This window comes from Ranitomeya imitator, chromosome 4 (genome assembly GCF_032444005.1).
Source record: "Ranitomeya imitator isolate aRanImi1 chromosome 4, aRanImi1.pri, whole genome shotgun sequence".
NCBI lineage: Eukaryota > Metazoa > Chordata > Amphibia > Anura > Dendrobatidae > Ranitomeya > Ranitomeya imitator.
The window spans coordinates 611,181,117-611,207,816 of NC_091285.1; the positions used below are offsets into that span (position 1 = coordinate 611,181,117).

The following is a 26,700-nucleotide window of genomic DNA, read 5'->3' on the forward strand; positions in this document are numbered from 1 at the left end:
AGAGAGATGGTGTGTTCCACTCCAAGGTGTTCCCCAGGTGTCCTCGCCATTGCTGCGATCTTAATGCTCTCGTTTAGTAGTTGTTGGAAACTACACTGCATTAGGCCTACAAATTGGGTATGGGGTGTAGAGAGACAGTGTGTTACACTCCAAGGTGTTCCCCAGGTTTCCTCTCCATTGCTTCGATCTTCTGGCTCTCGTTTAGTAGTTGTTGGAAACTACACTGCATTAGGCCTACAAATTGGGTATGGGGTGTAGAGAGATGGTGTGTTCCACTACAAGGTGTTCCCCAGGTTTCGTCCACATTGCTTCGGTCTTCCGACTCTCGTTTAGTAGTTGTAGAAAACTACACTGCCTTAGGCCTACAAATTGGGTATGGGGTGTAGAGAGATGGTGTGTTCCACTCCAAGGTGTTCCCCAGGTTTCCTCTCCATTGCTTCGATCTTCATGCTCTCGTTTAGTAGTTGTTGGAAACTACACTGCATTAGGCCTACAAATTGGGTATGGGGTGTAGAGAGATGGTGTGTTCCACTCCAAGGTGTTCTCCAGGTTGCCTTTCCTGAGCTTCGATCTTCCGGCTCTCGTTTAGTAGTTGTTGGAAACTACGCTGCATTAGGCCTACAAATTGGGTATGGGGTGTAGAGAGATGATGTGTTCCACTCCAAGGTGTTCTCCAGGTTTCCTCGCCAATGCTTCGATCTTCATGCTCTCGTTTAGTAGTTGTTGGAAACTACACTGCATTAGGCCTACAAATTGGGTATGGGGTGTAGAGAGATGGTGTGTTCCACTCCAAGGTGTTCTCCAGGTTGCCTTTCCTGAGCTTCGATCTTCCGGCTCTCGTTTAGTAGTTGTTGGAAACTACACTGCATTAGGCCTACAAATTGGGTATGGGGTGTAGAGAGATGGTGTGTTCCACTCCAAGGTGTTCCCCAGGTTTCCTCTCCATTGCTTCGATCTTCATGCTCTCGTTTAGTAGTTGTTGGAAACTACGCTGCATTAGGCCTACAAATTGGGTATGGGGTGTAGAGAGATGGTGTGTTCCACTCCAAGGTGTTCTCCAGGTTGCCTTTCCTGAGCTTCGATCTTCTGGCTCTCGTTTAGTAGTTGTTGGAAACTACGCTGCATTAGGCCTACAAATTGGGTATGGGGTGTAGAGAGATGGTGTGTTCCACTCCAAGGTGTTCCCCAGGTTTCCTGTCCATTGCTTCGATCTTCATGCTCTCGTTTAGTAGTTGTTGGAAACTACACTGCATTAGGCCTACAAATTGGGTATGGGGTGTAGAGAGATGGTGTGTTACACTCCAAGGTGTTCCCCAGGTTTCGTCCACATTGCTTCGGTCTTCCGACTCTCGTTTAGTAGTTGTTGAAAACTACACTGCATTAGGCCTACAAATTGGGTATGGGGTGTAGAGAGATGGTGTGTTACACTCCAAGGTGTTCTCCAGGTTGCCTTTCCTGAACTTCTATCTTCAGGCTCTCATTAAATTGTGGTTAAATGGAACAACTGCATTTGGCGTACTAGTTGGTTTGGGGCCTACTATCGGTGTCTGCCACTCCTTGCTGTTCTCCTGGTTTCCTGTCCTGAAATTCCATTTTCAGGCTCTCGTTAAGTAGTTGTTAATGTTAGACTGCATTTGGCCTACTAGTTGGGTTGGGGCCTACTATCGGTGTCTGCCACTCCTTGCTGTTCTCCTCCACTGAACAAAGCTGTGCCGCCTGTTTACTACGGTTGCCAATTTTGAACTGCATTTCGACTACTTACTGATTTGGGCCTACTCTCTGTGTCAGCCTCTCATTCCAGTTGTCCTCCACTGCAATGCCCCCTGGTTAGTCCTGTGTTACCAATTTTGAACTGCATTTAGCCAACTTTATTCTTTGGGCCTATATCTGTGTTTCCTCCTCATCCTGCCCATTGCCCAGCCAGTGATAGATGAGTCTGCTGGTACATTGACCCATAACGCAAAATTCCCCGTGCACGCTACACAGCAAGATTGTGACCCTGCTGAAAGTCAGGTTCCTCTTCCCGCATACCATACCACCTTACACGGGGACAAAGAGGAAGGTGCAGATGAAAGTGCAGGTTCCTTCATCAGGTGGGGGGAGGAATACTAGTTGGCGACGTCACTGGCACAGGGCCTCTCATAGTACGCAAAAGTGTTGCTGCCGGTGGGAGGCACCCCCGCCGTGCAAACACACCGCTGTACTTTGAGGGGCCCTGTGCCAGTGCCAATGCCAACGAGTGGGCCCCCCTGCTTGCTCAGGATCACAGCACTTGCAAAGTTGAAATACTTACCTCTCCCTGCTCCACTGCCGTGACGTGGTCCAGATTTACTGGGCCCACTAATTACTTGAACCAGCCCTACCCCCCACAACTTTAGCCAAATGACCCCCAATTTCAAATGCCTTCCAATTATTATAAGCTAAATTACGATTGACAAGCTTCTGTAACAAGAATGGATGTTTTTGCCATTAAAATGGGCAGTGTAGGTGTTTTCCTGGCCTCCACTCACTGCCGACTATGCTCCCCCATTGACTTGCATTGGGTTTCGTGTTTCGGGCGATACCCGACTTTTCGCCATAATCAGCCGATTCACTCGACTCGACTTCGAAGATAGTCGGGTTTCGCGAAACACGACTCGACTCTAAAAAGGTCAAGGTCGCTCAACCCTAGTCAACAGTAAAGAGAAGACTCCATGACAGTAAATACAAAGGGTTCACATCTAGATGCAAACCATTCATCAATACCAAAAATAGACAGGCCAGAGTTAAACTTGCAGAAAAACACCTCAAGAAGCCAGCTCAGTTCTGGAAAAGTATTCTATGGACAGATGAGACAAAGATCAACCTGTACCAGAATGATGGGAAGAAAAAAGTTTGGAGAAGAAAGGGAACGGCACATGATCCAAGGCACACCACATCCTCTGTAAAACATGGTGGAGGCAACGTGATGGCATGGGCATGCATGGCTTTCAATGGCACTGGGTCACTTGTGTTTATTGATGACATAAGAGCAGACAAGAGTAGCCGGATGAATTCTGAAGTGTACCGGGATATACTTTCAGCCCAGATTCAGCCAAATGCTGCAAAGTTGATTGGACGGCGCTTCATAGTACAGATGGACAATGACCCCAAGCATACATCCAAAGATACCCAGGAGTTCATGAGTGCCAAAAAGTGGAACATTCTGCAATGGCCAAGTCAATCTCCAGATCTAAACCCAATTGAGCATGCATTTCACTTGCTCAAATCCAGACTTAAGACGGAAAGACCCACAAACAAGCAAGACCTGAAGGCTGCGGCTGTAAAGGTCTGGCAAAGCATTAAGAAGGAGGAAACCCAGCGTTTGGTGATGTCCATGGGTTCCAGACTTAAGGCAGTGATTGCCTCCAAAGGATTTGCAACAAAATATTGAAAATAAAAATATTTTGTTTGGGTTATGTTTATTTGTCCAATTACTTTTGACCTCCTAAAATGTGGAGTGTTTGTAAAGAAATGTGTACAATTCCTACATTTTCTATCAGATATTTTTGTTCAACCCTTCAAATTAAACGTTACAATCTGCACTTGAATTCTGTTGTAGAGGTTTCATTTCAAATCCAATGTGGTGGCATGCAGAGCCCAACTCGCGAAAATTGTGTCACTGTCCAAATATTTCTGGCCCTAACTGTATATTGAGAGTCGTAGATATAAAGGATGGAGCGCAGGAGCACAAAAGATAATTATTAGACACATATTCATATGAAGATATAGGAAAAAATACATACATACATATTTTATCTGCTTTTCCGATGACCATAGGATGTCATTAGCTTGCTAAATAATTATGTGGGACTAGAGAGAGTTTAGCAATCCCCTGTTTAGCGAGAAGAAAAATTATCAAGATTAACATTAAGAATTAGCTATAAATTTGAAAAAAAAAAGATATTTTTTTCTACCATATTGCCCTTCCAAAGTATTAATATTGAGTTAATTTTATAGATACAAAAATAATTAACATTTGAGAGGGTCGAACACAAAGTTATAGTTCAGCCTGCCTGCTTTGATTTTGCATCTTAATCTTGTGAATTCTAAGAGATTATTTACAAATCAATCATTTCCGCACAATCAAACCCTGTAAGAAAAGTGCAGATATCTAATACCAGATGGTCATTATTCTACGCGTTCCAGCAGAATGTCAGTCTACAATTTAGCCTACATAATTGCGGTGTTGCTATTTAATTTTTTTAAACTCCAATACATACTTTTTAGGAGTATTTCATGGCAATTTACAACCAGGTAAAAAAAAGATAGGTGAGCAATCACCATTGTATCCAATGAAGATTTTTTGTTATGTATTTTCATGATGAATATGAAATACCGTACATTGATAAAGACAGAAAAAAGAAATGTTGAGGTCACACAAAATTACTAAACCTAAGTCCAGCTTTTAGAACAGTCTCTTTAATTCTCCCCTCCGGTATTAAATAGCCCTGGATCTTCTCCCTGGTAGAGGGCATCACCCATCAGAGAATTAGCTACAACGCCAGCACTTTTACAGATATAATGATTGTCATTGCCCGGTCAGTTAATGAGGTATTCATTCTTATAAAGCACTTAAATAACCTTTTACCTGAAAATTTGTGAAGAAGGGCAGCCAAAATCATCTGTGATGTTTGTTAGTGCAGGAGAGGGAAGAACAAGGGCTTTGTGTGCCGTAATTTATGGTTCAGGACTAAAGCTTCTCATTGTTCTATTACACCTAATTAGCCATGCTCAGAATTTGATAAATTGTTGCATAAGTAAAAGTTTTCCTAAACAATAGTGTGGTCAAAGTCACATATTGTGGTTTGTGTTATATACATAGATAGGATAAGTGTTTTTAGGGCACATTTATATTGTGGTTTTCCACAATGAAAAATCCACCATACATTTGTAGTAGAATCTGCAGCAGGAATCCTAAATTGACCCTCAGCTTTCTGTATGGTTTTCACTTGGCTCTGGACATTGCTACCTATTGCAGTTTCTAGGCAAAAGCCAGTTCCCCTCAGTATGTGACATGAGTTTTCCAAATTGCATCTGAAAAATCTCCTGCCATAAAAATAACAATACAGGATTCTCATTTAAAACATTAAGATGTGTATGGTGCATGGTTTGTGGGTGTTTTTTAAGGACATTTTGTTGTAGAAGCAAGGAGTTTTAGAATTTGTACACATCAACCTTTTAAATTTAATCATTGTGAGGAGACACTTAAGAAAATCAATGATCTTCAGCCATTGTTGAAGTGTGTAGTTGGAAGAGAGCTGTCCAGCACTTCAGATTACGGTTATAATCCGAGAGCTGTCCAAACCTTCAGCTCAAGCTTAAAGATTGAAGGGAGCTGTCCAGCACTTCAGGACAAGCGTAATATTTGAATGGAGCTGTCCAGCACTTTGGGTCAAGCTTAGGGTTGGAAGGGAGCTGTCCAGCACTTCAGCACAAGCGTAATCTTGGAATGGAGCTGTCCAGCACTTTGGGTCAAGCTTATAGCTGGAAGGGAGCTGTCCAGCACTTCAGCACAAGCGTAATGTTGGAATGGAGCTGTCCAGCACTTTGGGTCAAGCTTAGAGTTGGAAGGGAGCTGTCCAGCACTTCAGCACAAGCGTAATGTTGGAATGGAGCTGTCCAGCACTTTGGGTCAAGCTTAGAGTTGGAAAAGACCTGTCCAGAACTTTAGTTCAGGTTTCTAGTTGGTAGATAGTTGTACTGAACGTCATCTCAAGCTTAGAGTTGGAATGGAGCTGTCCAGCACTTTGGGTCAAGCTTATAGTTGGAAGAGACCTGTCCAGAACTTTAGTTCAAGTTTCTAGTTGGTAGATAGTTGTACTGAACGTCATCTCAAGCTTATAGTTGGAAGGGAGCTGTCCAACACTTCATCTTATGGTTATAATTGTAAAGAGAACTTTTCAGCACCTTAGTTCTGCTACTACCTGAGACTAATTTACCATTATTTCTAGACCATGCTACAAAAAAACAGAGCAAAGAAGAGAAAGGTTTTATTCAGATGTTTAAAAGGGTAAATTTTCCTGTTAGGACTAAAAGCATGACTAAGCTAAAATGTGCTATACACAAAAGGGAATACCTAAGATCCAATTCATTAAAGAAAATCTGTCATCCATTGCAAATTGCGAAAAACTGATGCAACGGATCCATTTTTGTTTTTTTAAGCCTGGGGATAGAGTTTGAACTTCCTGTTCCGGGGAGAGAAAGCGAGAGACACCAGAATGGTAAAATACCATTTCTGGGCATGTGCAGTTGAAAAAAATGGGATCCGGCGCCATAGGCTTCCATTATAGGAAAAGCCAGACAGCGCCGGATCAGGCACTGTCCGGCGAAAACGGAAGGCCATCCGGTGCAATCCAGCACTAATACAAGTCTATGGGAAAAAATCGGATCCAGCAGTGTCATTCACCGGATCCGTTTTTTTTTTTTAATTCACCGGATTGTGCCTGACGGCAAAACACGGATGTGGGAAAGTAGCCTTGGCCAGCTCCATCATGTTTTGAAAAGTGGGCAGAACTCAGATGGGACAGGGCGTATCCAAGAACGTCCAACCTATTTATCATAATTTACATAAGACCAGCCTCTGACTAGCATACATTTCAGTAAGTGGCTCACAGCAGTTAAAAAATGTTCCAAATTTATTAAACGGGTGCTTGCTTCTTTATAAATTTGATGCATAAAACTTTAGCGATCTCTTAAAACTGGTTTACAAAATGTCAGTCTTCATCAATCAGGCCCCCAATGTTTTCTGTTGATTTTTATGCTATTAGCTGCAAGCCAATACTAAGAGAACCAGAGATACAATGCAATGACACTAGTTAAAAATGAAATAACAAGGCAGAGAATAGCATTGACTTGACATCTCCGCACTGTCTGATGCACAAGAATATATTGGTAATAAGTTTATGAGTGCAGTGTTGTGATGCTTGGATATAGGAAATTTTATACAACTGCTTTCAACAAATTTTCTAGTGAGCAATAATTGTTTACTTTGTGTCCCTTTAACTTGCTGATATATAAAGGATCTAAAAAATCTACACATTCCGATTAAAATGCCAAGTTTTTATCATGCAAAAAATACACACAACGAAGAATTGTTTCAGAACTTTGTCTACCTTTAAAGGGAACCTATCACCAGCAATAATGCTATTAACCTGGAGATATGGACTTAATCTGCAGGTTAATAGCGTTATTATGCTGTGTGGCACCTGCACGTCAAGAATAAAAGACAAGAATAACATTGTTCTAGGAGGCTGCCAAGAGGACTAGAGCAATACTATAGAAGCTGCAGGAATTTTTGGCATGTACTGGTTGTGTACTACATGTGACAGCAATTTACTATATTCTTCATGGCAGTGGGGTAGGGTGGCAAAACAAAAACTTTGTCCTATAAATAAAAACAAGCAAGCCTGGTTATGTTTTGCCAACACCTACACAAAATCTTCAAAAATCATGTTATCGTCAGATAAGAGCAAGGTTGAGCCTTATATTCATAATTTCAAAAGGCATATTTGCTGTAAAGTTAACAGAGCATATCACCAAAAGAACACCATACCAACAGTGAAGCATGATGGAGCCAGCTTTATCCTTTGGAGCTGTTTTTGGCAGCTGAAACTGAGGCTTTAGTAAAAGTGGAGAGAATTCTGAAAAGTTCCATATATCAGTTAATTTTGCAACAAAACCTTCAGGTCTCTGCGAAAAAGCTGAAGATGAAAAAAAAAATATGACCTTTCAGCATGACCCTAAATATAACTACAAATCAACAAAATAATGACGGTGCCAGAAAACTAAAATTTTGGAATGTCCCAGCCATAGCTCATATCTGAATCTAATTCTTAATTTGCCATGCTGATAGACTCTTACCCAAAAATACTGAAAACTGTAATACATTCAAAGAGTACTTCAACAAAGTATTAGTTTAAGGCTGTGCATATTTTTGCAACCACATTATTTTAGTTCTCTATTTTTATTTTTCTACCTGAAAAGTGTTCAGTTTATTTTCAATGGAATAGCACAGAATATGATCGACATTAATGGTGGAAAAGGTTCTGAATTTTTTTTTCATATGATTTGTTTACATGACAAAAAACTAGTATTTTATCAGTAGTGTGTAGATTTTTTTTTCATATCCACATTATAGTCTTATTACTAATGGTGTCACAAAATGCTCCAGTTTCTAGAGCTATTTTCAGTCCTGTTGTAATCTAAGGATCACGTTCAAGTGAGCTGTTCCTTCTTCAAGTGTCATTTTGCTGAAACACTGATAATTTGTGCAAGGTAAAGGCAATCATACACTAAATGTATTTGGCTAACATCCTAATTAGGGTTATTTGGACTGTTAAGGCAAAACCAAACACATCAGAAGTTCCAAATATTCCAAAAGCAATCAGCGTGGAGGTTTGGAGTCTAAAGACAATAACAATTAAACAGTATATTTTATTAAATTACATAATTTACGATTTTAGGTCAGATGCGTATTCTATGGATGTACAGTATATGAATGGAGGATATGATCATCATGACATAACAGACATACATGGAGTTCACACTATTTTGCAATCCAGGATTCCTGAAACCGTATAAACTACACTCAATGTTGAAATTGCATATACCAGAAAGGAAAATATGTGCAATTATGAAAATTACAGGAAGGATAGACAAGTTAATCATATGAAAAAAATGAAAAAATAGAAGGAACATTTTTGAAGTAAGTAAAAGTAAGAGCCCCACACACATCTTTTCCTTGCCTGTTATCATCTAGGATATTAATGGCTATGTTATGGACTGATCTGAGTTGAAGTAGTGATATTGCAACCACTAGAGGCAGGACTAGAAGCTAGCTTTGTCGGGAAATAGCCAGAGGTCGGTACATGGTAGCAGCAGTAGAATCTTGAGGATAAGCAGCAGGTGGAAAGAAGCTATACTAAAGGCTGGGAGCTGAATAATCTCGCAAGGAAGAAAGAGAGGTGACAAGTTTAAGTAGGGTTTTCAATCAGGAGATCACAGGGTTGAGCCAATCAGGAATTCGGGGTGGAGACAATCATGATCTAAGGGTGGCAAAAATCAGGAACAACACAGGTACTCGTGTTACAGAACCCCCCAGCACCAAGAATGTTATGCAGTATATGTATGTATAATAGTTTCCATGTGAAATGCCTCAGTCCACAGGCTGCGCCCCTGGACAAGGTATTCTCTTTCTGACCTCCCCCCACCTTTGTAATTCCCACAGTAAATATTGGCAGGCTCCGGCCCCCTGCGGCTATCGTAATGTAGGTCTGGCCTGCTGTGTTCCTATTGGCCTGCCCTGTGTATCTGTGTTATATATTCTATGTGCTGTAAATAAAGGTTGTTCTTAGACTGGAAATACGTGGAGAAGCAGTCAGCTTTTATATGCTCTCATGTAATCAAGAAATTCCTGCCAGCGTCCTTCATTCAGAATCCAGCAAAAGTAGAGTGGACCTCCTGAAACACGGGGTGGTACTGAAAGAGGTACCCCAGCTTGGTAGACCCCGTTACTACTAGTATATGGTTTAGCAAGGATCTGTCCAGCGAGCTGAATAGCTTATAGTGAAGAGCTGCTGCCTGTGCACAAAAGCTGCTGGGTTTGAGTCCTGACAGGTTATCTGATAAGTTTTTTGCCATGTTGATTGAACTTGGGCATTAAAATCATTAAGATCCACTGCTGGCAGCTTGCTTTACAATTGCTGACCAATGATGTCTCAAATGTGCTCAATAGAAGACAAGTCTGGAGACACTGCAGCCAATGGCAGTGTGGCACCCCAGGAGTTCAGGTACCACAGTGGTATTGCCTTCCTCTTGGGGAGAGTGATGCCGTGCCTGGAAACGAGGCGGATCCCATTGACAGGTAATCTTACGTGCAGCACTTTTTGACTCCAGGCCAGAAGGGGAAGCTCTGAACCCGGTTTTCAGGTCGAGCTTCCCTGGATAATATGCATTCTGGTCTGGAAGAGGAGTTAGTTAGTCTGGTGCAGACAAAGAACAGAGAAGGAGCACAGAAGATGTCAGGAAATAGAGGATATCTGCGAGTGAGCTCCCTCTAAGCTAGAGCGCAGAAACTGTGTGGAATTACAAATCACACGGCAGAACCGTCGGGCAGGAAATTGGAAGTGAGTTGCCCACAGACATTACATCTGAGGTACAGCAACATCTAGAGCCCGGAGTCACCATGGATAGAGACCCCAAGGAAATTGCTCAAGTTGCCTACCATGCAGGTACTGTCCCAGGACAGGAGAGAAAGAGGACCTTGTAAGGAAGTCAAGGCAGCAAGGGACTAATATTCAGCACATAGTGGAAGACTCCCAATCTGACCTGACCAAGGGGGCTCAATTTGTTTCCAGGCTGCTTGGACTCCAGCATCACCTGTTGCAGGTACCCTGGACTGAGACTGTCTACCAACAGTAAACAATTATAGAACCAGAAACACATGGGCCACTTGCACACTGAACAAGTCTGTAGGAACCTGTTCACACCACCAAAAAACTTGAAGACACAAAAAAGAGCACAGTGAGGTCAAAAATACTCTGTTGTAAAAAAATCACAGTAATAAGCAAGTGCTTGTCAAAAGATGGAAAAACAGGGTATTTAGTTGATAAGTTTTTTTTCAAAAAAATGTATACTAAGCTGCTCCGCCAATCGTCAAGGTATACCCTTATAGAGCAGTCCTATCTAATGTATATAATCCCTATCTGATGTATTTAAAACCTGATCATCTGTATAGTACCTGTATAAGCAGGGTTCAGAGAAGGAATATCCATGTGGACTTGCAGGATGGAACAGCTTAAATGCAAATGACCCACTCCTCTGTGGCTCATTTGCATTTAAGCTGTTCCATCCTGCTTGTCCATTCTCTACAAACAGTACATTCAGTACAAACGGTGCATTCTCTACAAACGGTAATGGGCTGACTCTGATATACCCGTGGCCCAGATAGTGATTTGACAATAGTAGCCAATAATGGTCAGCCTTTGCCACAGGTGGGGTACAAGGAGGTAACCATTAAGGTGGGGAAGGTAGAATTGAAGGCTCAAGGACTGGTGATTGTTGATATTGACCGGTGAGAATGTAACCCCATGATGACTTTAGGTACTAATGTCATAGAAAACTGTCTTGCTGAGGTTATTGTCTTGTTACAACAGGTGGCCAAAACTGCTGGTTCCAGTGAGCAGCGACAACAGGTAGAATTGTCTAGTGAAAGTTGGCCATGTCACAGTGAGTGATCCGATCCCCATTGCAATAACCTTCAGGAGTGAAATGTTAATCTGGTGTCAGGCAGCAATAGGCCTCAGAGGTAAAGACAACCAGGCCCTCATAGAACCTGTGTATTCAGATAGTAGGCCCACCATCCTGACAGCCAGAGGGGTGGTGTTATGATCTGGTGGTTTAGGAGCAACATGGAACGAGCTCTGAAGGAAGTGGTATTTGTACTGACCGCAGTCCCTAAGCTCAACACAACACTAGAAGTAGCCGTGGGATGCTCCTAACTCTCCCTAGGCACCTCGACACAGCCTAAGAGCTAACTACCCCTAAAGATAGAAGCAGGAAAACTATCTTGCCTCAGAGAAAATCCCCAAAGGATAGATTAGCCCCCCCACAAATAATGACTGTGAGTGGAGAGGGAAAAGACATACACAGAATGAAACCAGGATGAGCACAGGAGGCCAGTCTAGCTAGATAGATAGGACAGGATGGAATACTGTGCGGTCAGTATAAAACACTACAAAAATCCACACAGAGATTACAAAAATCTCCACACCTGACTAAAGGTGTGGAGGGTAAATCTGCTTCCCAGAGCTTCCAGCAACACAGAGTTAATTCATACTGATAAGCTGGACAAACATAGAAAGCACAGAACGGATAAGTCCACAATCTGTGGACAGAAAAGAGCAAGCAAGAACTTAGTTTTGCAGAACTGGTCAGGATAACAGGGAAATCCAAAGAGATGTGAATCCAACCAGGAACCATTTACAAGTGGCACTGGCTGAAGGAAAGAGCCAGGCATAAATAGCCGAGCAGAAAAGACAATCAGTAGAAGCAGCTGCTGACAGCTAAATCCAAGGAGCAGCTATACCACTTGAAACCACAAGAGGGAGCCCAAGAGCAGAACTCACAAAAGTGCCACTTACAACCACCGGAGGGAGCCCAAGAGCGGAATTCACAACAGGATGGTTGATGTCCGTAAGGGGAGGGTTCCAGTACATGTCCTTAATTGTGGGGAGAAAGAGGTCCACCTAACCAAATATGCCATACTTCTAAACTGTTCACTGTTAATGATAATGCAATACAAGCAACGCAACAGAACCCTTGGTCCCGTCCGACCAGGCGGAGGACAATGGCTCTGCAGGACAGTTGGAGGATTGGTGTCAGAAGTTACACGTGGGCACTGACTATACCCCTTCAAACGAAAAACAGGGGGCTTACCGGGTGGTCCATGAGCATGAGCGGGTATTCAGCGATCACTCAATAGATTTTGGGCAGGTAAAAGGGGTTCAACATCATATCCCCACTGGAGGTCATCCGCCCATTAAAGAAAGGTACCAGCCTGTACCTCTAGCTCACTACCAATGTGCCAAGAGTATGTTACGGAGGCTGGGGTAATCAGAGACAGTTGTAGCCCCGGGGCAGCTCCATTAGTCCTCGTTAGAAAGAATGATGGTACAATGAGGATGTGTGTTGACGGGAGTTCCAGTAGCACATTTAGGACATGCTGGCTGTTCACAGAAGCACAATCAACATGCATCCCTAGTGTTGTCATGTCGAAAAATGCTTTATTCTTTACTTGTTTATGTTTGCAGAATTTTTAGCATAGTATGGGGAACGTAGGGTACGGAAACATTGAGTGCAATGTGTGTAAGCTGTGCAGTTGTGTGCCATGTTTGGTTTTATTATTTACTGTGTGCCGCTTTTTACATGCGGCATGTTCGGATTATTTAGTTTAAACAGAATTTTCCCACAAATTAAAGCTATCCCTATCCCTATCCAACCCATGGGAACCTCAGCAAACCTAAGAGTAAGACATCAAAATAATTAATAACTGCCAGGTCTACATAAACCTGCAACATCACTATATAAGGCTCGGCTCACATCAGCATTGTCGTTTCATTTTATAATGGAAGCCATGATGCATGGGTAAACATGGGTTTATGTTGGGTGAACATTATTTATTTTCTTAATAATAGCGGTTTTTATACATTTAAAATCAACCTATTTTAGACACATTTTGTCAGTACAGGGTTAATAGGAGGTCACTGTTCCTTTCTTTCATCCACCCATCTTGTTCTCAGGTTTAATTACTGCTGAGCATCGGAGTATTGCACGCTACGGACACATTAATTTGCTTCTCAGTCGCTTTGATTAGACTTTGAATTGTTTACTGTGGAAGTAATTACTCCCTGGCATATTTAATAGGTGGAGAAGATTGTTATCTTTGGCACAAGGTAAAAAAAAAAAACTTTTCCGGAAACTTAAAAGACTATTCTGCAAAGACCAAAGTTCACGCCTGCTGCAACGAACAATCTGTGAGCAGTCAGTCTGAAGTCAGACCGGCAATCCAACAAAATTATTCTTTCATGTTAAATCAGTTGTTAACAGCGAATTTCACCAAGTTGAATATTTCCTGCTTCAAAGAATTAACCTTTTCGGTTACAGCCTTTCTTTCTGTCTTTCTATTTAGTAAGGAACATTCTTATCTGTTATGTTCATGGTGAAGTTTTTTCTTTTAGTAGGTTGGATTTGGAAGTTTACTAGGGAGAGGTATTGACTAGTGATGAGAGAACAGGGTACTCACTGAGCAGCGAGAATTTTTGGGATTATTTGGCGGTAACTGCAGTCTCCACCCCGCGTTTTGGGCGGACTTTAGGGACCCAATCATGGTGCAGGGATAGTCTGCCAGGCCATGAAATGCCACAGCCATCTTTGTTGTGGTCGTGCAGTGATTGGTTTGGCTGTACAGTATCATCCCGAGTATAAGAGACCCGGTGCCGCCCTGCTCGCCGCATTCTGTTCCTGTTTCAGCGAGAGTAGGGAGAGCTGCTGCCCAGATAGGGTCAGAATGGTGGTTTTAGAGTTAGTGTAGGTCTGCAACTCTTACATCCACAACTCCTGAGAAACCAAAAGTCCTTTTTCGGGCTAATTCGTGGGTCCCGATATTGCAGCGCTAGGCAGGCAGGGCACAGCATATTCACATCAGTGCAAGGCCTGCAGGCACTGTATGTTGTCCATTGGTCCCACTGCATCCTTCCTAAAGCTCCAGAACTGCCTGCTGCTGCTGCAGCTTATTTACTGTCTATATACTTTTTTTTTCCCCAAAATTTCCCCCCCTCCCCCCCCCCAAAAAAAATACAGTCTGTTCTGTCAGACTGAGGCCTGTTTTTTTTTGGTGTTTTAAATTCACCGAAAAAGGCCTCATATATCTCTGATCTCTGTGCTCTAAGTTTCGGCATTGGAGGCTGGAGTACTTACTTTGTGGCTGTGTGATACTCAAAATCTATACATCGCTATTTAGCCCTCCAAAAAACTTGAAAGGCCACAGATTTGCCAGTGTGGTATTTCTGTTACAGCCGTCATATATCTCTGCTCCAAGTTTTGCCATTGGAGGCCGGTGTCCTTATTTTTTGGCTGTGAGACACTCAAATCCTATACAGCCCTATTTCGCATAAATTAACTTTAAAGAAAAAAAAAATTGAATACTGTCTGTTCGGTCAGGCTGAGGCCTGCCTGGTGTTTGGGTTTGAAAAATCGTAGATTTGCAGGCATACTGATCACATATTATTTCGCTACTAATAAAGACTTTTATGTTGAGCATTTGAAATAGTGCAGTAGTCCGTTTAACATGGGCAAGGCAAGGGACAGGGAAGTGGAAGGGATGCTGATGGTGCGTCCAGAGGACGAGGCCTTGGGCAAGGTGAAAGTGGGCAACAACAAAGACCCTCATCTTCTCGCTCGACCTTCCTGTCCCAGTTTTTAGGGGACCGCAGCACACCACTATTGAAGCCAGAGCAGTGTGATACGGTTGTTGGTTGAATAGCGGATAATGCTTTGAGTCATTTAGCCACCACTAATAATAATAATAATTAATAATAATAATTATATATTTTTTTTATTTATATAGCGCCAACATATTCCGCAGCACTTTACAATTAGGCTGGGACATGTACAGACAATAAATTCAGTACAAGACAATTTAAACAATGACATTAGGGGTGAGATCCCTGCTCGCAAGCTTACAATCTACAAGGAAATGGGGGGGGGACACAATAGGTGAAAAGTGCTTGTTATTTCAGGTCTGGCAATTATAATAAACTAGATGGCAGCCCGATTCTAAAGAATCGGGAGTCTAGAATCCATATATACTTTATTTATTCAAATGTAAGAATAATACAATTAATAAATAATAGTAAGAAAGAACAAAAAATGGCTGCACTCACCAGCTCTTGACAATTCTTGTTATTTAAGGTACAGTTACACAGGATCCATGAACATGCTTATGAGGGGAGGGATGAAAGACATCAGACGACAACTTTGCGTGTTTGAATGCAGATATTAATAAATAGGCAGTTTATATTGCAGAGAAATTGCTGGGCAATAATGGACAATGTCCTTATGTGGCAAATAATAGAGCAATATACCCAATGTGGCAAAGAAGAGGTTAATAAACGGCAGTCTCTCAGTATAACAGTCAGTGAATAATAGGCAGTATATGGAGAAAACACCAAACAAAAGTTCAAAATTGGTGTGAACATGTCACTGAACCACTTCACAACTAAATATATATAGTTTTGGTAAATGGTATTATCATTTTTTTGACGAAATTCGGCAGGAGCTTGAAGAGCAACGTCACTGGGCCCGCCTCCACGCAGTAGAAACTTGCTGTGAGGTAAAAATTCAAAAATAACACCAAAATGGCGGGCGGAGTGTGTCACAGTACGGCACGTTTCTGATTGGTCGCTCGCAGCAGGCGGCAACCAATCAGACACTGGACACTGTTGACGTCACTTATCTCCGGACATTAGCTCCGGACATTAGCTCCGGACAAAGCCACGGAAGTTGGCACAAATTGCAGGAAGTAGTATTCTAGGCAATTAATCTCCGGACATTAGCTCCGGACATTAGCTCCGGACAAAGCCACGGAAGTTGGCACAAATTGCAGGAAGTAGTATTCTAGGCAATTATATATTAGATAGGGATTTTCATATAAGGCTGCATGATCCAGTCATCAGCCCATGTGTTTAAGTGCAATAGTCAAGTATCAAGTGCAGTTATGTGCATGGAGGGTGTGGAGACAGATGAATAGTAGGGTGCAGATTGACATGCAGATAATATTTGGAAGGAGGGAACAGAACAAAGTCAGTTTACTGAGTAGTTGATGTGGAAGGCTTGTTTGAAGAGATGGGTTTTTAAAGCGCGCTTGAATAGGTCGGGGCTAGCTATCAGTCTGATCGTCCTGGGAAATGCATTCCAGAGAGCTGGCGCAGCACGAGAGAAGTCTTGGAGATGGAGGCGCGAGGTTCGGATTACGGGGGATGTTAGTCTTAGGTCATTTGTAGAACGGAGGGAACGTGTAGGGCGATAGACGGAGATGAGAGAGGAGATACCACCTTGTCTTCAAAACGGTCAAGTCTGACTTGCCGTGAGTGTGGCCAGGATATTTCTCATCCTGATCCTCCTTCCTCCTACCATGCCGAGCGCCCTGAAACAACTGATCCCACACTTGGACACTCTGAAGAGCTGTTCAGTTTTCCATTTCAAGACTCAGAAATCTCTGCCGGTCAACTTGAAGTGGGGAAAGATGAGATTGCATCTAGATCTGCCCAAAGCTTTGACCAGCCCCGGTCACACGAAGGCGATGGTGGGAAAGTGTCACAAGAGGTGAAAGATGATGAGACACAATTGCCAGAAAGTCAGGAAGAGGAGCAGGGTGTGGATGTGGAAGATGAGGTGGTGGATGACATAGTGACTGACCCAACCTGGCAGGAGGACATGCCTAGCGAAGACAGCAGCACAAATGGGGAAGGAGGCATATCCCCCAACAGGCAGGAAAAAGCAGTGTGGTGGCCACAGACAGAAGGCGTGCATCTGTTCCCTGTAACACCAACATGAGTGAAGTTGCCATCCCACCTGTGAGAGCTTCCCGAATCTGGCTATTTTTTAAAGACTCTGCCGATAACCCCAAACAGGCCATTTGCAGAACCTGCCATGCCCGCATCAGCATAGGTAGCAAAACAACCAGCCTGACCACCACCAGCATGATCAGGCACATGCAAGCAAAGCACCCGACTTTGTGGGCCGAACCCCGGGCTCCATGACCACTGCCTGCTGGTCACACCACTGCTTCTTCCACTGTTTTGCATAAAAGCCAATCCCCAGTACACTGTGCATGTCAAGTTGCCTCTAGCCCTGCAGCTGTTGTGGCCCACAGTCAAGCAGCACCATCAGCAAGCATGTCCACATCCTTGTCCCAGCACAGCGTTCTATAACCCAGTCTTTGGAATGCAAGCTGAAATACCCAGCCAATGCCCCACACCCCACAGTCCTCAATTCTAATATTTCTCTTCTGCTTACGCTAGAAATGCTGCTTTTTAGGCTTGTTGAGACGGAAGCTTTCCGCAACCAGATGGCGGCGGCCATCCAAAGGTACTCAGTCCCCAGTCGCCACTATTTCTCCCGGTGTTCCATACCAGCATTACACAAGCATGTGTCCCACAACATTATCTGTGCCCTCAACAATGCGGTTACCGGGAAAGTCCACCTAACCATGGACACGTGGACAAGTGGTTGTGGGCAGGGACGGTACATCTCAATGACGGCACACTGGGTTAACATAGTGGAAGTCGGGACCCAGTCGGACCTTGGGATGGAACACATCCTCCCCATCCCGAGGATTGCTGGCCCTATGTCAATTAGGGTTGCCCCCACAGTCTACAGCTCCTGCATGTCCTCCTCCTCTTCATCCTCCATCTCTGAAATCAACACATCAGTCAGAAGCTGGAAGCACTGCAGCACTGCCTCAGCCAAGCGGCAACAGGCTGTGCTGAAGACAATCTGCATAGGTGACAAACCGCACAATGCAGAAGAGTTGTGGACAGCTCTGAATGAGCAGTCAGATGTTTGGATGACACCGCTGAACCTACAGCCAGGCATGGTCGTGTGTGACAATGGCCGTAACCTTGTGGCGACTCTGAGGTAAGGTGAGCTCACACACGTACCTTGCTTGGCCCAAGTGCTTAACCTCATGATTCAACATTTTCTGAAAAGCTACACGGAGCTGCGGGATATGCTAGTGAAAGTATGCCGTCTGTCTGCCCATTTTAGAAAGTCAGCTACAGCTTCAACCACCCTTGCTCTGCTTCAGCAGCGGTTTCAGCTTCTAGCTGACCAACTGTTGTGTGAGGTCCCCACGCGCTGGATTTCTATGCTGCATATGTTGGAAAGGATTTGTGAGCAGAAGAGGGCCGTTGTTGACTACCAACATCAACAAGGATGTCAAATTTCACGTCAGACTTCACACATAAGACCTCTGGAGTAGTGTTGAGCGATACCTTCCGATATTTGAAAGTATCGGCATCGGATTGTATCGGCCGATATCCGAAAGATATCGGATATCGCCGATACCGATACCCAATACCAATACAAGTCAATGGGACACAAATATCGGAAGTGATCCTGGAATGGTTCCCAGGGTCTGAAGGAGAGGAAACTCTCCTTCTGGCCCTGGGATCCATAATCATGTAAAAAATAAAGAATAAAAATAAAAAATATGGATATACTCACCCTTCCGGCGGACCCTGGACCTTAGCGGTGTAACCGGCAGCCTCCGTTCCTAAGAATGCAGGGTGAAGGACCTTCGATGACGTCGTGGCTTGTGATTGGTCGCATGACCACTCATGTGACCGCTCACACGACCAATCACAAGCCGCGACGTCATCGCAGGTCCTTCACTCGCTCATTCTTAGGAACAGAGGCTGCCGGTTGCAGCGGTTACAACCAGGGCGCGTCCGAGGGTGTGTATATTCAGATTTTTTATTTTTATTCTTTATTTTACACATGAATATTCATCCCGATCCCGATTCCCGATATTGCAAAAATATCGGAACTCGGTATCGGAATTCCGATACCGCAAATATTGGCCGATACCTGATACTTGCGGTATCGGAATGCTCAACACTACTCAGGAGTGGACATGGATGTCAGACATATGTAACATCCTCCAAAACTTTGAGGACTGCACCAAGATGGTGAGCGGCGATGACGCCATAATTAGCATCACCAACCTGCTACTCAGCATTCTGAAAAACTCTCTGCTCACAATCAAAGAGAATGCATTGCAGGCGGAGCACGAGGACATGGAGCAAGAAAACATACAGGGGGATTACACTCAGCCCAGCCTCATGTCTTCTCAACGTGGATTGGTAAGCAATGAGGAGAAGGAGGAAGAACAGGAGCTACTTTCATGCGCTATAGAGGGTACTACAAATACAGCTGTATTAGCTTCTGTTCAGCGGAGATGGCCTGAGGACAGGGAGGAGGAGGATGAGGAGGACAGCATGTGATGTGACCAGGTGACCAGTCACCTGACCGCGACATAATCGAAGGTCCTTCACTCACTGCATTCTTAGGAACGGAGGCAGACGCTTGCAGCGCTGAGAGCCAGGGTCCGTCGGAGGGGTGAGTATCTCCATATTTTTTATTTTTATTCTTTATTTTTTACATGAGTATGGATCCCAGGGCCTGAAGGAGAGTCCCCTCTCCTTCAGACCCTGGGAACATCCAGGATCGCTCCCTGCACACGCCGTACCGGGCGTATAAGACGACCCCCGACTTTTGGGACAATTTTTAGGGGTTAAAAAGTCATCTTATACGCCGGAAAATACGGTACATGAAAATGGCATAGGATACTTAGTTAACACTGTTTCAATGAAAAAAGCATAAAAGTCATCCCACCCCGACAAGGTGTCTCCAATTGGGATGGTACCTAAGTCTTGTAGTTCTCCTCACTAAGAATCCTATGTTATTTTCTTATACTATTACTATCTATTTGTTTACTGCAGGGCATTTACTCATTTTGTTTTTATCTTAGATTCACTACAATTTATCACACAGAACCTAACCTGACCAGGTTGGCCACATTCCCTTTCAGTAGGTAAGGGTTATCATTAAGAAAAAAAAGTTTGTGCAAACATTTATGACTTACAGACGCCAAAAATCAGGTGTAAATGCCTTAATGACTCCTTCCAAAAGTGTTTTTTTTTCCAAAACAGAAATAACAATAATTTCTTTACAGTAGTAAAAACTCTAAACCCCCAACTGCAGTGACAACCAGATTGTAATGTAATAGTTATAGGCATGTCCATATGGGACGAAATTTGAAATGAATGTCATTATCGATATGCATCAAAATCCACATGTATTTTATGCAAATGCTGCAATTTTTCGGGAATTACCACAAATCGCACACTACTTGTTGCAAAAGAGAGATATCTGGCGATAAAATATGCAACATAAATTATCATGCGGTCAGCACTGGATTGGAGCACCTTGGGCCCACCAGAGAAAATCATTCTTGGGGCCCGCTACATAGCTACATAATAATAATAATAATAATTTTATTTATATAGCGCCAACATATTCCGCAGCGTTTTACAAATTATAGAGGAGACTTGTACAGACAATAGACATTACAGCATAACAGAAATCACAGTTCAAAATAGATACCAAGAGGAATGAGGGCCCTGCTCGCAAGCTTACAAACTATGAGGAAAAGGGGAGACACGAGAGGTGGATGGTAACAATTGCTTTAGTTATTCGGACCAGCCATAGTGTAAGGCTCGGGTGTTTATGTAAAGCTGCATGAACCAGTTAACTGCCTAAGTATGTAGCAGTACAGACACAGAGGGCTATTAACTGCATAAAGTGTATGAGAACATGATGCGAGGAACTTTTTTTTTTTTTTTTATGATAGGCCACACCGGGATCATTAGGTTAATGTGTTGAGGCGGTAGGCCAATCTGAACAAATGAGTTTTTAGGGCACGCTTAAAACTGTGTGGATTGGGGATTAATCATATTAACCTGGGTAGTGCATTCCAAAGAATCGGCCCAGCACGTGTAAAGTCTTGGAGACGGGAATGGGAGGCTCTGATTATTGAGGATGCTAACCTGAGGTCATCAGCGGAGCGGAGGGCACGGGTAGGGTGGTAGACTGAGACCAGAGAGGAGATGTAGGGTGGTGCTGAGCCATGGAGTGCTTTGTGGATGAGGGTAGTAGTTTTGTACTGGATTCTGGAGTGGATGGGTAGCCAGTGTAATGACTGGCACAAGGTAGAGGCACCGGTGTAACATTTGGTGAGGAATATGATCCTGGCTGCAGCATTCAGGACAGATTGGTGCAGGGAGAGTTTGGTAAGAGGGAGGCCGATTAGTAGAGAGTTACAATAGTCCAGACGAGAATGAATAAGTCAAACAGTAAGAGTTTTTTCAGAGTCGAAAGTAAGAAAAGGGCGAATTCTAGAAATGTTTTTGAGGTGCAGATAAGAAGAGCGAGCCAGTGATCGGATGTGGGGGGTGAATGAAAGCTCGGAATCAAGGATGACCCCAAGGCAGCGGGCATGTTGCTTTGGAGTAATGGTGGAACCGCACACGGAGATGGCAATGTCAGGCAAAGGTAGGTTAGTAGAGGGAGAAAACACGAGGAGTTCAGTTTTTGACAGGTTCAGTTTCAGATAGAGGGAGGACATGATGTTAGAGACAGCGGTAAGACAATCACTGGTGTTTTCTAATAATTGGGTGACGTCAGCATAGAGATGGTACTGGAAACCAAATCTACTGATTGTTGGTCCAATAGGGGCAGTATACAAAGAGAAGAGGAGGGGGCCTAGGACTGATCCTTGAGGAACCCCAACAGTAAGGGGAAGGTGAGAGGAGGAGGAACCAGCAAAACATACAGTGAAGAATCGGTCAGAGAGATAGGAGGAGAACCAGGAGAGAACGGTGTCCTTGAGGCCGATGGAGCGGAGCATATTGAGGAGGAGCTGATGATCCACAGTATCGAATGCTGCGGAGAGATCCAAGAGAATTTGCATGGAGTAGTGACCATTAGATTTAGCTGTTAGTAGGTCATTAGAGACTTTAGTGAGGGCAGTTTCAGTAGAGTGTAAAGAGTGGAAACCAGATTGAAGAGGGTCTAGAAGAGAGTTATCTGAGAGATAGCGGGTAAGACGGGAGTGGACCAGGCGTTCGAGGAGTTTAGAGATGAAGGGAAGATTAGAGACAGGTCTATAGTTAGCGGCACAGTTTTGGTCGAGGGATGGTTTTTTAAGTAATGGATGTATGATGGCATGCTTAAATGAGGGAAAAATACCGGAAATGAGAGAAAGGTTGAATATTTTTGTTAGGTGAGAAGTGACAGCCGGGGAAAGGGACTGGAGGAGATGTGATGGAATGGGGTCACTGGTGCAAGTGGTTGGGCGAGAAGTTGCAAGGAGCCTGATTATTTCTTCTTCTGTAACTGGTTCAAAGTCAGAGAGTGAACTAGATGCAGTGGGGGAGGGAGGACAGTGCATGGTATGAAGAGATTGGGAAATGATTTCCTGTCGAATGTGGTCAATTTTTTCTTTGAAGTAATTGGCCAGATCGTCAGCGCGGAGATCTGTGGTTGGGGCCTGCACTCTTGGGTTGAGAAGGGACTGGAAAGTGTCAAAGAGACGTTTAGGTTTATTTGACAGTGAGGTGATGAGGGTGTTGAAATAGGTTTGTTTGGAGAGCTGAAGGGCAGAGTTGTATGTTTTTAGCAGGAATTTATAATGGATGAAATCTTCGGGTAGATTAGATTTTCTCCACAGACGTTCGGCGCACCTGGAGCACCGCTGCAGGAAACGTGTTTGCAACGTGTGCCACGGTTGTCGCCGTCTGTGCTGAGTTGTTCTATGTATAGGAGGTGCAGCTTCATCCAGGGCACTTTGCAGGGTTTCATTGTAATGCTTCAGAGCAGAATCAGGACATGAGATGGAGGAGATTGGGGCCAATGATGACTGCAAGTAGATCAAAAGTTTCTGGGTGTTAATGGCCTGTATGTTTCTATAAGTGTGGAAAGTGGGGGTGACCTGAGCGGGATGGCAGTTCTTGATAGAGAATGAAAGAAGGTTGTGGTCAGAGAGCGGGAGGGGGGAGTTTGTGAAATCATCCACTGAGCAAAGCCGGGAGAAGACCAAGCCAAGGGAGTTTCCATCTTCATGTGTTGAAGAGTTAGTATGCTGCGAGAGGCCGAAAGAGGAGGTTAGAGATAAAAGATGAGAAGGAGATGGGGAGAGGGGAGAAGCAATGGGGATGTTGAAATCACCCATGATAAGGGTGGGGGTGTCACAGGAGAGAAAGTGTGGAAGCCAGGTGGCAAAGTGATCCAGGAACTGATGAGAGGGGCCGGGAGGACGATACACCACCGCCACTCGCATGGAGAAGGGGACGTAGAGTCTTACAGCATGGACCTCAAAGGAAGGGAAGTCAAGTGAGGGTACTTGGGGGATAATTTGGAAGGTACATTTGGGTGAAAGGAGCAGACCAACGCCTCCACCTGCTCTGTTGTCTGATTTTGGGGTATGAGAAAAGTGTAGTCCACCATATGAAAGAGCAACAGCAGCGGTGGTGTCTGACTGCTGGATCCACCCTGTGTGCATGTTTCAGTAAGGGCCAGGAGATTAAGACAGTTAGAAAGGAAGAAGTCATGAATGAAGGAGAGTTTATTACACACAGAGCGAGAATTCCAAAGGGCACAATTGAAAGATACAGAAGGCATGCATGGAATATTAATAAGGTTAGAGGGGTTTCTGAGTGTAGCAGTTGGGAGGTTTGACTGGCTATAACATGGGGGGCCAGGGTTGGGAGAGATGTCTCCAGCAACTAGGAGAAGGAGGATAGAAAGAGTGAGTGGATGGTTAAGTGATTTGTGAGTGTCTCTTGTGTTGGATGGTGGGACTGAATGGATCTGTGCTGTTAAGCAATGTGAACAGAGCATGAGTGCTATACATAAGAGAGGGAAGGACAGAAGGGCCAATATGGATGGATTGTAAAGAGTTTATGCAAGGGCGGTGAATGTGAGTGAATGCGGCAGTCAGGATATAGAATATACAAATACATATGGTGAGTAATTGTTCTGTTTCAAGGGAATAGTGAATATATTTAGTTTTTCTTACCTGTCTCCTGCCCTGTCTAACTGCCATGTTATAAGTGCTGAACTACTTAGAAAAAAAGTACTTTGAATAAAAGTACACAAATAATAGTGCATGAATGCACCCCTGCATGAATGCTTCCCCAAAGTGTTTCTACATTTATAGAAGGCTAGCTCTTAGATCTTTTTTTTTTTTTACATTTTTTTTTTTACATAGAAATACATACAATACCACCAATTGTGCGATATAACACGCTAATATCAGGGCATAACATAAGGTAGTACACGTCTTAATGATATAGCAGGGGTTGGCACCCACATTTTGGTTCCAACTCAATGATAAATGTCCCCTGGTGTTTATTAACCACTAGGCCAATGTGTTATAGCACCAGTGTAGTGTATGGTATTCTATGACATCTCCTCTAACTCGTGAGAAAATCCATTGTCCGATGCAGATTTAACATATTCACCAACGATTTCATCCTTTGCAATGCAAAGGATCAGGTCAGTGGTAAAGTTGCACCATTACATAGTAGTAAACGCAGCAATATCTGCACAATGTCTGTGTGGATATTTCCGCTGTTAATTTGCTTTTTGGTTTCTGCAGCAAATACATTATGTGAATGCCCCCTCTTCTAGTGGTGGGGGTCCTAAATCACTTATGTATGACATTGGAGTAATATCACAAGAGCTTTCCCTCACATCCCTCCATACACTTTTTACAGAAATCTCTTTGCCACCTATAAGGCCATAACTTTTTATGAAGGGCCTCATTTTGTTAGTAGCAAGAAAAGTTTTAGTCAGGGGTGATAAAGGGGGAGAGGTGCTCAAGTGCTCAATCAGGGTGATACAGGTGGAGGTGGCACAGGGTGATACAGGGGAAGGGGGCTCAGTCAGTCAGGGGTGATACAGGGGGAGAGGGGCTCAATCAGGGGTGATAAAGGGGGAGATGGACAATCGGGTGATACAGGGGGAGGGGACACAGTCAGTCAGGGGTGACACAGGGGGTCAGAGGCTCAGTCAGGGGTGATACAGGGGGAGGGGACGCAGTCAGATAGTCAAGGGTAATACAGGAGGGAGAGGGGCTCAGTCAAGGGTGATACAAAGGGAGGTGGCAGGGGGTCAGGGTGATACAGGGGGAGGGGATACAGTCAGTTAGGGGTGATACAGGGGAGGTGGTGCAGTTGGTGATAGAGGGGAGATGGCACAGTCGTAGTGATACAGAAGGGTGGTGGCGCAGTCAGGGTGATACAGGGTGAGGGGACACAGTCAGTCAGGGGTGATACTAGGGGAGGTAGTGCAGTTGGAGGTAATAAAGGGGAAAGAAGCTCAATCAAGATGATACAGGAGGAGGTGGTGCAGTTAGGGGTGATACAGGAGGAGGGGACACAGTCAGTCAGGGGTGATACCGGGAGAGGTGGTGCAGTCGGAGGTAATACAAGGGTAAAGAGGTTCAATCAGGATGATACAGGAGGAGGTGGCGCAGTCAGGGGTGATACAGGAGGAGGGGGTGCAGTCAGGGGTAATACAGGGGTAGAGGGACTCAGTCAGGGTGATTCCGGGGCGAGGGGATTCAGAAGGGGTGATGTCAGAAGTCATAGAGAGGGATGTGGCACAGTCAAGGGTAATACAGGGGCTCAGTTAGGGTGATTCTGGGGCGAGGGGATTCAGCAGTGGTGATACAGGGGAGGGGGTGCAGTCAGGGTCATATAGTGCGAGTGGGCTCAGTCAGGGGTGATACAGGGGAGGGGGTGCAGTCAGGGTCATATAGTGCGAGTGGGCTCAGTCAGGGGTGATACAGGGGAGGGAGTGCAGTCAGAGTCATATAGTGCGAGTGGGCTCAGTCAGGGGTGATACAGGGGAGGGGGTGCAGTCAGGGTGATTCAGGGGTGAGGGGGTGCAGTCAGGGGTGATATAAATGGAGGAGGCTCAGTCAGGGTTGATATAGAGGGAGGAGGCTCAGTCAGGGGTGATATAGAGGGAGGGGGAGCAGTCAGTCAGGGGTGAAAGGAGAGATGAGGTAATTGGGCCCTCATTTATCCCTAAGTGACTTAGCTCCTCCCCCTCTATCACCCCAGACTAGAGGCCCCCATTTACACTTACTTTTAGGCTGGCAGGGGGCCCCTTGTCCAACCATTGTAGCTGTAGCAGGGAGTCCTCTATCAACCTCTGCTGCTTACACTGTGGGGGAGGGGAGCGTGCATTATAGATGACAGCATAGCTCATTAACCTGAGCTGTGCTGGACGGCTGGGGAGAAGAGGACACAAACAAAGCTAACACTGATTGGCTGCGCTGTGGCCAATCAGTGTTAGCCTTATCAAGAGCTGCTCCATTCTCCCTGCTTGCTCATTGCAGGGAAGAGCGATGACATAAAGTGATCAGGACATGAGTGCTGCGTTACTTACAAATAGTGCTCTGCAGACTGCGGCTGCCGAACATGTCAGCTGTTATCAGTGATGCCCACACTGCTGTCTGAGTAGCTCTGAGCGCTGGAACCAGGTGTAGTG

General features: G+C 44.4%; 1 long non-coding RNA gene across 1 annotated transcript in view; it reads right to left on the minus strand.

Moving 5' to 3' along the window:
* Positions 1-26,364, minus strand: part of LOC138674295 (uncharacterized) — a 151,040-nt gene extending 124,676 nt beyond the window's left edge. The window contains exon 1 of the long non-coding RNA XR_011320585.1: positions 26,296-26,364. This is a non-coding gene — a long non-coding RNA (uncharacterized lncRNA). The remainder of the gene's footprint in view (positions 1-26,295) is intronic.
* Positions 26,365-26,700: the final 336 nt, after the last annotated feature.